Here is a 9,477-nt window from a genome sequence, read left to right on the forward strand (position 1 = left end):
TGTCCGTTGGATTGGAGTTGAGTAAGTAGTGGCTGTGCCGCCGTTAGATGGAGTATTTGGGCAGGACTGGGGTGGAGGTGATGGCGAGGGGGTAGGAGTGGTCGAAAACTAGAAAAGGGAGGAGGAGGAGAGGGTGGGGGTGGTTGAAAACGGGGGAAAGGCCGCCACGTGGTCTAGTCAACGCCGGAAAAGTGAGTCAACGGCCACATTCCGACAAGTGGTAGTCCCTTACAACATTTTTTTAAAAAGAGGTAGTCATTTACAACATTTTTTAAAAGGTAATTTTTCACAAAAAGTTGTATATAAAGGTAGTTTTTCACAAAAAATCCTAAATAAATATGTAAAATTAATAATTTTGCGAGCAGCTAATAACAACAGTTGATATAATTTAATTATTAACTTGTATTTACCCATTAAATTACAGAGGAAAAAATTACGAATCATTATAAACATGTGTTGACAAACGTAATAATAGAAATGTATCAACTGAAAAAAAAAAAAAATAGAGGAAGTATATATTTGTTTCGAATATTATTTATTGTTTTTCTAATTTTTTTTTTTAAAAATAAAGTTCCCATTTTTTTTTCTAGATCTAATGGGGTTCAATTGAACCCCATGAATCCCGCTTGATCCTCCCTTGCCTATATAATAGTTTGGAACTTTGGACTATTCAAAACCTCTTTAAATCCCTATTTAATTCCTATATCCTACTCCGAAAAAATACGGAATACTTTGTAATAAACAAGCTTGTACAGATCACATCAAATCATATACGTAGTACATTTTATTGGCATGCACAATTCATATACATTGATGACTTGCTGTGATGTGGATGATTAGTGTTTATAATATACAATTATACACACCTTGCTAAATGTATCAGATTGACAGTAGATAGTTGGAACATCTTTATTAAGGATTAATAAAAAATTATAAATCTGCATCGCATTTATTTAATTTAATCAATTATATCTATCGAGCATCTTCACTAGGACCACCAGTTCAAATTAAGTAACTAACATAAATCATCCAATACGAGCTCCATTATTAATATCTTCAACATTACAATTAATTATATTGTGTAAATAGATCTAACAAGTTAATAAAGTGGAATGAAGCAGGAAACAAAAGAAACCAAAAAAACATACTCCAATATATAACAATAAAATGAAGGCCTCAAATATTATTCTTATTTTACTTGTATTCATTTTTTTTTGGCTACAATGTCAAAGCTTCATATTCAAACATTGATGATTTTTCTTGACTGCCTTCACTATTCATCGATCTCAAACCCATCATTTCCAATCTCTAACGCGATCTACACTCGTAGCAACCCTTCCTTCTTAAAAGTTCTTCAAGCCTACATCCATGAGAGTAGGTTTAACACATCATCAACCCCGAAACCTCTAGCCATAGTCACGGCCTTGGATGTATCACACGTCCAAGCAACCGTGATTTGTGCAAAAGAAAATGAACGTACAAATTAGGATTAGAAGTGGAGGCCATGATAATGAAGGCCTCTCATACGTTGCACATGTTCCTTTTTGTTATCCTAGACATGTTCAACCTTCGATCCATTGATATCGACATACCAAGTGAGACTGCTTGGGTTGAGGCCGGAGCTACTATTGGTGAGCTTTATTATAAGATAGGCAATACGAGTAAGATCCATGGCTTCCCTGCAGGATTATGCTTTACTGTTGGCGCCGGAGGCCATTTTAGTGGGGTGCTATGGTAACATGTTACGAAAATATGGCTTATCTATCGATAACATTGTCAATGCACTAGTTGTCGATGTAAATGGTAGAATTTTGAACCGCGAAAGTATGGGTGAAGATCTTTTTTGGGCTATTACGGGTGGTGGTGCAGCAAGCTTTTGGTGTTGTTATATCATGGAAAATCAAATTAGTACGTGTACCTAAAGTTGTAACGTTTTTCGATGTTGCAAGGACTTTAGAGGAAGGTGTTACTGATATTGTTATTCAATGGCAACAAGTATCTTCTACAATTAACAAAAAGCTTTTCATTCGAATGCAACCAATGGTATCGAAACAAGGAGGGAACACAACAATACGAATTTCGTTTCTAGGACTATATCTTGGACGTGCCAAATCCCTTGTTACATTAATAAACAAGGAATTTCCTTCTTTTAAGGTTACAAAAACAAGATCTTAATGAAATGTCATGGGTAGAATCAACTGTATCTTATTATATTGGCAACGGAAATCCTCTTGAGGTGCTATTGCAACGAACACCTTCACCGCCCCCACTCGTATTGGAAACACAAGTCCGATTATGTAAATTCGCCTATTCCAAGGGAAGGCTTGGAGAAGATATGGAAAAAGATGATCCAGTTAGAAAATCATGTAATTATTCTTCAATGGAATCCTTATGGTGGAAGGATGAGCGAGATTAAAGAGAATGCAACCGCGTTTCCTCATAGATCAGGGTACATATTTAAGATGCAATACCTAGTAACATGGAAAGATGATAGTGTTGAGGCTACAAGTAGGAATATCGAAGCCATTCGAGATCTTCATGCTACATTTACTCCTTATGTGTCTAACCCAAGGGTAGCGTACTGGAATTATAGGGATATCGATGTTGGGACGAACGAAAATGGGAGCTTAGATTTTGCTATGGAGTTTTTTTAAGGACAATGTTAAGAGATTGTTGCATGTTAAGGCTAAGGTTGATCCTCATAATTTTTTCAGGTATGAACAAAGTATTCCAGTTATAGTTAGCTAGATGAATTAGAAAGATTTAACATATTGAATATCATACTTTATATTCATTGTTTTATTTAATTGATTATTTATGTAACATGTGGTCTGTGTTTGCGTGCAACATGTTGCACTAATAAAACCAATTGATAATGCCCGGATAAACATCATTGTTAGTATAAGTAGACAAGTAGTATCTTATTATTTATGGATTTATCTAATAAATATTTGACATCAAAATTAAAGGCCCAAATTAGTCAATACCAAACTTTATACTTCGTATATAGCTATTCAAAAGTCTGCCCATGATTTTTGGATTCCTTAAACATTGATAAATTGATCTTCACCAAAAAAAAAAAAAAAAAAAAAAAAAAAAAAAAAAACAAGGGTCTTAATGAGTGTATTGCTTCCATGCATGATGAGAGTTTATAATATACAAATTAAACTTTGCTTAACTAATCGGTAGTTGAAACATCCTTATTACTGATTAATTTGGTACAAATTTACAACGACTTTATATTAGTTAAATACATCAAATCCATCCAAGAATCAGCAATTCAATTTTACTAATCCGTTATACATTGCGACTTCCGTAATTACTGGCTTCATTCACCGCGAAAATTTGTATTAACTAGATCCAACTAGTCATCATTAGACAAGCAACAAAGATATAGAAAATGGCCCTATACTCTAACATACTACTATCTCTACTTCTATCCATGTTTTTTGTTTCCCATATAAGAGCTTCATGACTATTCAAAAAAAAAAAATATTAGAGCTTCATGTTTATCCATTGATAACTTTCTTGAATGTCTACCATCTCACTCGAATCCATTAATTCCAATCTCTAATGCAATCTACACTCGTAACAACCCTTCCTTCTTACAAGTTCTTCAAGCCTACATACGGAGAGTAGGTTTAACACATCATCTACCCCGAAGCCTCTAGCCATAGTCACGGCCTTGGATGTATCCCATGTCCAAGCAACCGTGATATGTGAAAAAGTAAGTGGCTTACAAATTAGGATTAGAAGTGGAGGCCATGATAATGAAGGCCTCTCATACGTTGCACGTGTTCCTTTTGTTGTCCTAGACATGTTCAACCTTCGATCAATTGATATTGACATACCAAAAGAGACTGCTTGGGTTCAAGCCGGTGCAACTCTTGGTGAGCTATAATATAAAATTTCCGAAAAGAGTAAGGTCCATGGCTTCCCTGCAGGAGTATGCTTTACCGTTGGTATTGGAGGCCATTTTACCGGGGAGGCTATGGGAACATGTTACGAAAATATGGCTTATCCATCGATAATGTTATTGATGCACAAGTTGTCGATGTACATGGTAGAATCCTCAATCGCAAAAGCATGGGTGAAGATCTTTTTTGGGCCATTAGGGGTGGTGGTGCAGCAAGCTTTTGTGTTGTTATTTCATGGAAAATCAAATTAGTACGTGTACCAAAAATCGTTACACGTTTTGATGTTCCAAGGACTTTAGAAGAAGGTGCTACGGATATAGTTCTTCAGTGGCAAAAGTGACTTCTACAATCGATAGAAACCTTTTCATTAGAATGCAACCAATGGTATATAAACAAGAATGTAACAAGACAATACGAACTTCATTTTCAGGGTTATACCTCGGACGTGCAAGATCACTTGTTACATTAGTAAACAAGAGATTTCCTCTTTTGAAATTAAAAGCACAAGATCTCACAGAAATGTCATGGGTAGAGTCAACTGTATCTTATTTTATAGGCAACGGAAATCCTCTTGAGGTGCTATTGGAACGAACACCTACACCGCCTCACTCATATTGGAAGCACAAGTCCGATTATGTAAAAACACCAATTCCAAGGGCGGGGTTGGAGATGTTATGGAAAAAGATGATCGAGTTGGAAAATATATTTCTTCAATGGAATCCTTATGGTGTGAGGATGAATGAGATTCAAGAGAATGCAACGGCGTTTCCTCATAGAGCAGGAAACATATTTAAGATGCAATATCTTGCAACTTGGGTAGATGATAGTGTTGAGGCTACAAGAAGGAATATTGAATCGATTCGAGATCTATATGCTTGCTAGATTAACTCCTTTTGTGTCTAGGAACCCAAGGGAAGCATACTTAAACTATAGGGATATTGATATTGGGACAAACAAAAATGGGAGCTTAGAATTTGCTAAGGACTTCTTTAAGGGTAATGTGAAGAGATTGTTGCAAGTTAAGGCCAAGGTTGATCGAGCAATTTTTTCAGATATGAACAAAGCATTCCTATTTTAGTTACCTAGCTTGATGGATTAAGAAGATCGTTGTTGGTTTATAATTAGCTTTCATGAATTTAGGAGATTGTTTTACTTTGATTGTATTGTTTGATTTGATTCATTGCATGTAACATGCTAATCCATAGTTTTAAAATAATGTGTGTGCAACATGTTTTATACTTGTTTTAATGATCTCTTACGTAATACTAGTATGTACTTCGTTTTGTGTTAGAATTTGATTTTATTCATGTAACATGTACTCTTGGTTATTAGTGCAACAAGTTGTATTAATTAAATTTAAGTAACATAAAATAATGGCCTATTACTTGGTGATTAAGTGACGTATTATAGTACATTAGTACTACGAGAGTGTACAGGAATACAGGATATAGAACCATGCAAGTATGCAACGTCATATAAAATGACAAATTGACAATAAGAACAATTCCGTTGACTTCAAATTTGAATTTTTTTACTCTATTTTTTATCCCGCAAATTAAATATCAATGCATTGAGACCATTCTACTAATATCAACATGAGTATTAATCTTATATATTAAGCACCAAATTGGTTAAAAAGATGGTGTATATGCAGATGAATAGTGCAAAAGTAAAACAAAATAAATTGGAGTATGTATCATATTCTTTTTTTTTTTTCTTTTTTTTTTGTTTCTCTTAGATACAGAGTTGAAAATGCCAATCATGAGTTCTTGACAATACTTTGTGCAATATTAAAATAACATGACGTTGTAAAAAAAAAAAAGACCCTTAATTTATTGTTTTGAAGAAGACATGATTTTATTAACAACAAAATTAAACTTTATGAAATTAACAATTTTATCATAAGAAACTAAAAGTTAGTTAGACTAGTGGGATCACTAATGGTGCCTCGCAAAAACCAAGCGTTGTCAAACAAGGAAAAAAATTCACAAAAGCCAACCATCTAACCAGGCCATTAATAACTACATACTTCGTATTTTTTACTTTGTATATAATGATGAAATACTAAAGTGTAGAGCTCCTTTTATAAAAACCCTATATAGTCACTTATTCTACTTATGTTCACAACCATTCAGACTCCTCTCATGTTAGAAGTAGACTTACAGTCAATTAGCTGAATTAAGATTCGAATGTAACCCAAAGATGAGGACCCGAGGTTAAACTTACAAATATATATATCCGGTATAAAATATTATTGCTAAGGAAATTTGTACAAAATATTAAGAATTAGGTGAAGAAAATCAAATTTATTCACTAAAGAGATTATTGATAAGGACGTTTGTGCAATAATCTTACGTTGAAAGAAAACAAACTTATCATATCATTCACAAATTTTACTTATTTTAGAAATTTTCATTAATAACTTTAAAAAAATATTTATCTTTGTTTCTTTTTAGTTGACAAATATTCCTTTTTAGAATGTTTTTTTTAAGTTGACACGTTTCCTTTTTAGATATGCTTTATATCTTGCTTTTTAAGTATACCCCACTTGCTTTATCATTCTCTCTCACTCTCTCTCATCTCCTTAATATGTGTGTCTAAATTGAACGTGTCAACTAAATAAAAACTGAGAAAGTATATAGTATAAAATAAAACCCATATGACAAAATAAAAGTCAAACTTTTGAGTTGTCGGCCAAAGAAGTAGTAGATTCGTTCGTTAATCACCTACTTTGAACCTTTTTCAATTCTTCACCAACCTACCACATTTAGTCTTTTTTTTACGACTATCTACTAAAAAGAGCACCTAATCTTATCTTTTATACCACTATATAACATCCACTCACCCTTATAAATTATAATACTTCAAAGTTCAAACCACTTAATAATATGAACTTCTCAAACTCTTCCTATACTCGTTTTTTTCTCGTTACAACAATTCTTGCCTTGTTCTTGATTACGTCTCATGTAAGCGCCTCGAATTCGGCCATCGACAACTTCCTTCAATGTCTTCCTCGCTACTCGAATTCGTTATATCCAATCTCCAATGCTATGTATAGCCGCGAAAGTACTCCTTCTTTATCCTTCTTACAGTTCTACATAGGAGATCATAGGCTTAATGACACGAGTTCGACCTCAAAATATAGTATAGAGACCTTGGAGGAAAATTATGTTAAAGCTATTAAGCATGTGCAAGGGTTTGTGGGTTACAAATTATGATTAAGAATGGTGAACGTGATTTCGAGGGTCTCTCTTACGTATCGGATGTTCCTCTCGTCCACCTATGAAATCGCGAATTTGCGGTGCTCCTTTAGATTAATTGGATGGTTGGGTGTTTCGCAACGGAGTTGTTCAAGGGGTTGATTCCTTATTGTTTTTCTTTTGTTAGCTTATTGTACACAAAATGTATATAAAAAAACAAAAGTTGTTGATAAATTAGGGTCCAAGTTGAAAGTTGATAGAATGTTTGGTAATGTGAGTCACTCGATCGTTTTGTGAATATTAAAAGCATCCCTACTTGAAAGTGTCATCTCAAGTGCAACAAATTATTCAATTATTTAGATACAAAGTAATCTAATAAATTTGCTTTGTATGAAGCTATAATTGTCACCCCGACTACAATCATATACTGTCATGTTTTTTTCACTTTGTTTTTCACAATTCCACGGAATACTTAAATACTTTGTACTGTAACACTTAAGAAGTACGTACATTTGAATTTTTTTGAGTAACTTTGACGGTCAAATTTCTTCCAATGACCACGTATGAGATTTAGGTAAGGATTAAGGAGAGTGTGTCTTATTGAATCGTAATCTCTTACTAGTCAACTTTGTCTAAATACTTAAGTAAGACCCTTTAAAGATCGGGAAAACAGACTGATAATCTCCACCCCTAAATTACCTTTGATGAGGATTGATCACATAATCTCATAATTATGAAATACGGAATACTAATTCTTTTCATTAGACCAAATAGGACTTGATAATGACCAAATATGCATATGTTCCAAAGTAGTCCGTGCCTTATTGTTTTATTATAAAAACCAAGAGTTGTACTTGGTACTAAATACTTACAGTACTTTTTTGGGTGTACAAGTGTCAGGTGCAGAATATGATGCAATTATTGACCAAATGTATATTTTCGACAAATGTCTGCTTGGTGCAGACATTGATGCAGTTCATTAATTTTCTAAAATAAAATCTAAAGTAGTGTACTTTACCAGTTTACCACTCTTAAAAGTCTCATCATGATTCTTGACAAAGCCCTCCAAGGCCCAACTAGCTAAATTTATTGAGAAAAGTCTACGCTGCAATCGCTAATTATACCAGCCCAAGCCCCAAGATCAAGCCCAACACTTTCAAAACTAACTCCCTAGACTGTTTGTTCGGGATAGTGTTATTAATAAATTACTTCCTAGTTTTAAGCTAGTACTTCTTTTTAAGTAGACCAGGTTATCAGGCAGGTCGGCTTAGGGTTGGTGTGGGTTGATTACGGGTGAAAGATGGTCACATTTTATTGGATCAATAGCAGTTTAGGTTAATACAGGTCGCAAGTCAATAGTGGGTTGATAATGGACTGGCCATTAAAATATCAATTAAAATAAATGGCTCTGTCCATAAGGAAACCTGTCTATTGAAAGCCCTTTAAGGTTGATCCTAACACTCTTAATCTCTTATCATTGGATTACTCTACCCAATAACCAAGTCTAATTGCAAGAGAGACAAGTAAGATAATCTCCTTCTCTGATTCAAAGCACCTTCACCTAGTAAGATTTTAACCTTAGACGTGTGCCTAAACTGTAACATCAAAATTTAGATGTAAAATGTGCGACTACATGTATTACTGCAACAATAACCACCCCTTCAAGTGTAACATTTACGAAGGATCATGTCAGAGCCGAGTGTTAAGAATTTGATACACTATTACTAAGACGGAAATCACTAGGCTAGTACCCTGGGCTATAACATTATTGGTGACCAAAAATGACGTAAATGAGTCGGTATGAATAGTAAATCTCCTTCAAAAGTTGAGTGAAGAGAAATAGCATGAGTATCATTGTCGTAATAAATGTAATGTTGTATTTTGTTTTGTGTTGGTTGTGTCTTACATTCTCATATGCTTCCAGCTTCCTGCCTATTGTCTGCTCTATCATGTTTAATGTTGTAACATTACTGTGGAAATGGGTTTGGGTCCATGATAAGGATTAGTCCTATCTGACAACTAGCCTAGGGTTGTACATTTTTTGATCTAAATCAAAATATCCTTAACATTTAAGGACATGTTTCATATGTGGTAATAACTTATACGAGTAAGTATATCTACAAATTTAATATTGTTTAGTTAGTTTATACCCGCTTACCAAACAAAATATGAAGGCTTTAATTTCTTGAAATTTTCAAGTTCTTTGATTTTTAAATATGTACAATTAACATACAACTGTCAATTGATGAAATGAAATGGAAGTGACAATTGGTGGTTGAGCATAACAATCAAGTAATGTCTTCACTTTTTGAGTTTGTGCTGTCAATATTTGTGCATGAACCTCATGTTGTTCACTGGTA

The 9,477-nt window shown here is 34.0% G+C and overlaps 2 pseudogenes; both read left to right on the forward strand.

The window, feature by feature from the left end:
* Positions 1-2,748, forward strand: part of LOC110683990 — a 25,008-nt pseudogene extending 22,260 nt beyond the window's left edge.
* Positions 2,749-3,157: 409 nt separating this feature from the next.
* LOC110683991 lies at positions 3,158-5,003 on the forward strand (annotated as a pseudogene).
* Positions 5,004-9,477: the final 4,474 nt, after the last annotated feature.

Source organism: Chenopodium quinoa, unplaced genomic scaffold, assembly GCF_001683475.1.
Source record: "Chenopodium quinoa cultivar QQ74 unplaced genomic scaffold, ASM168347v1, whole genome shotgun sequence".
Taxonomy (NCBI): domain Eukaryota; kingdom Viridiplantae; phylum Streptophyta; class Magnoliopsida; order Caryophyllales; family Amaranthaceae; genus Chenopodium; species Chenopodium quinoa.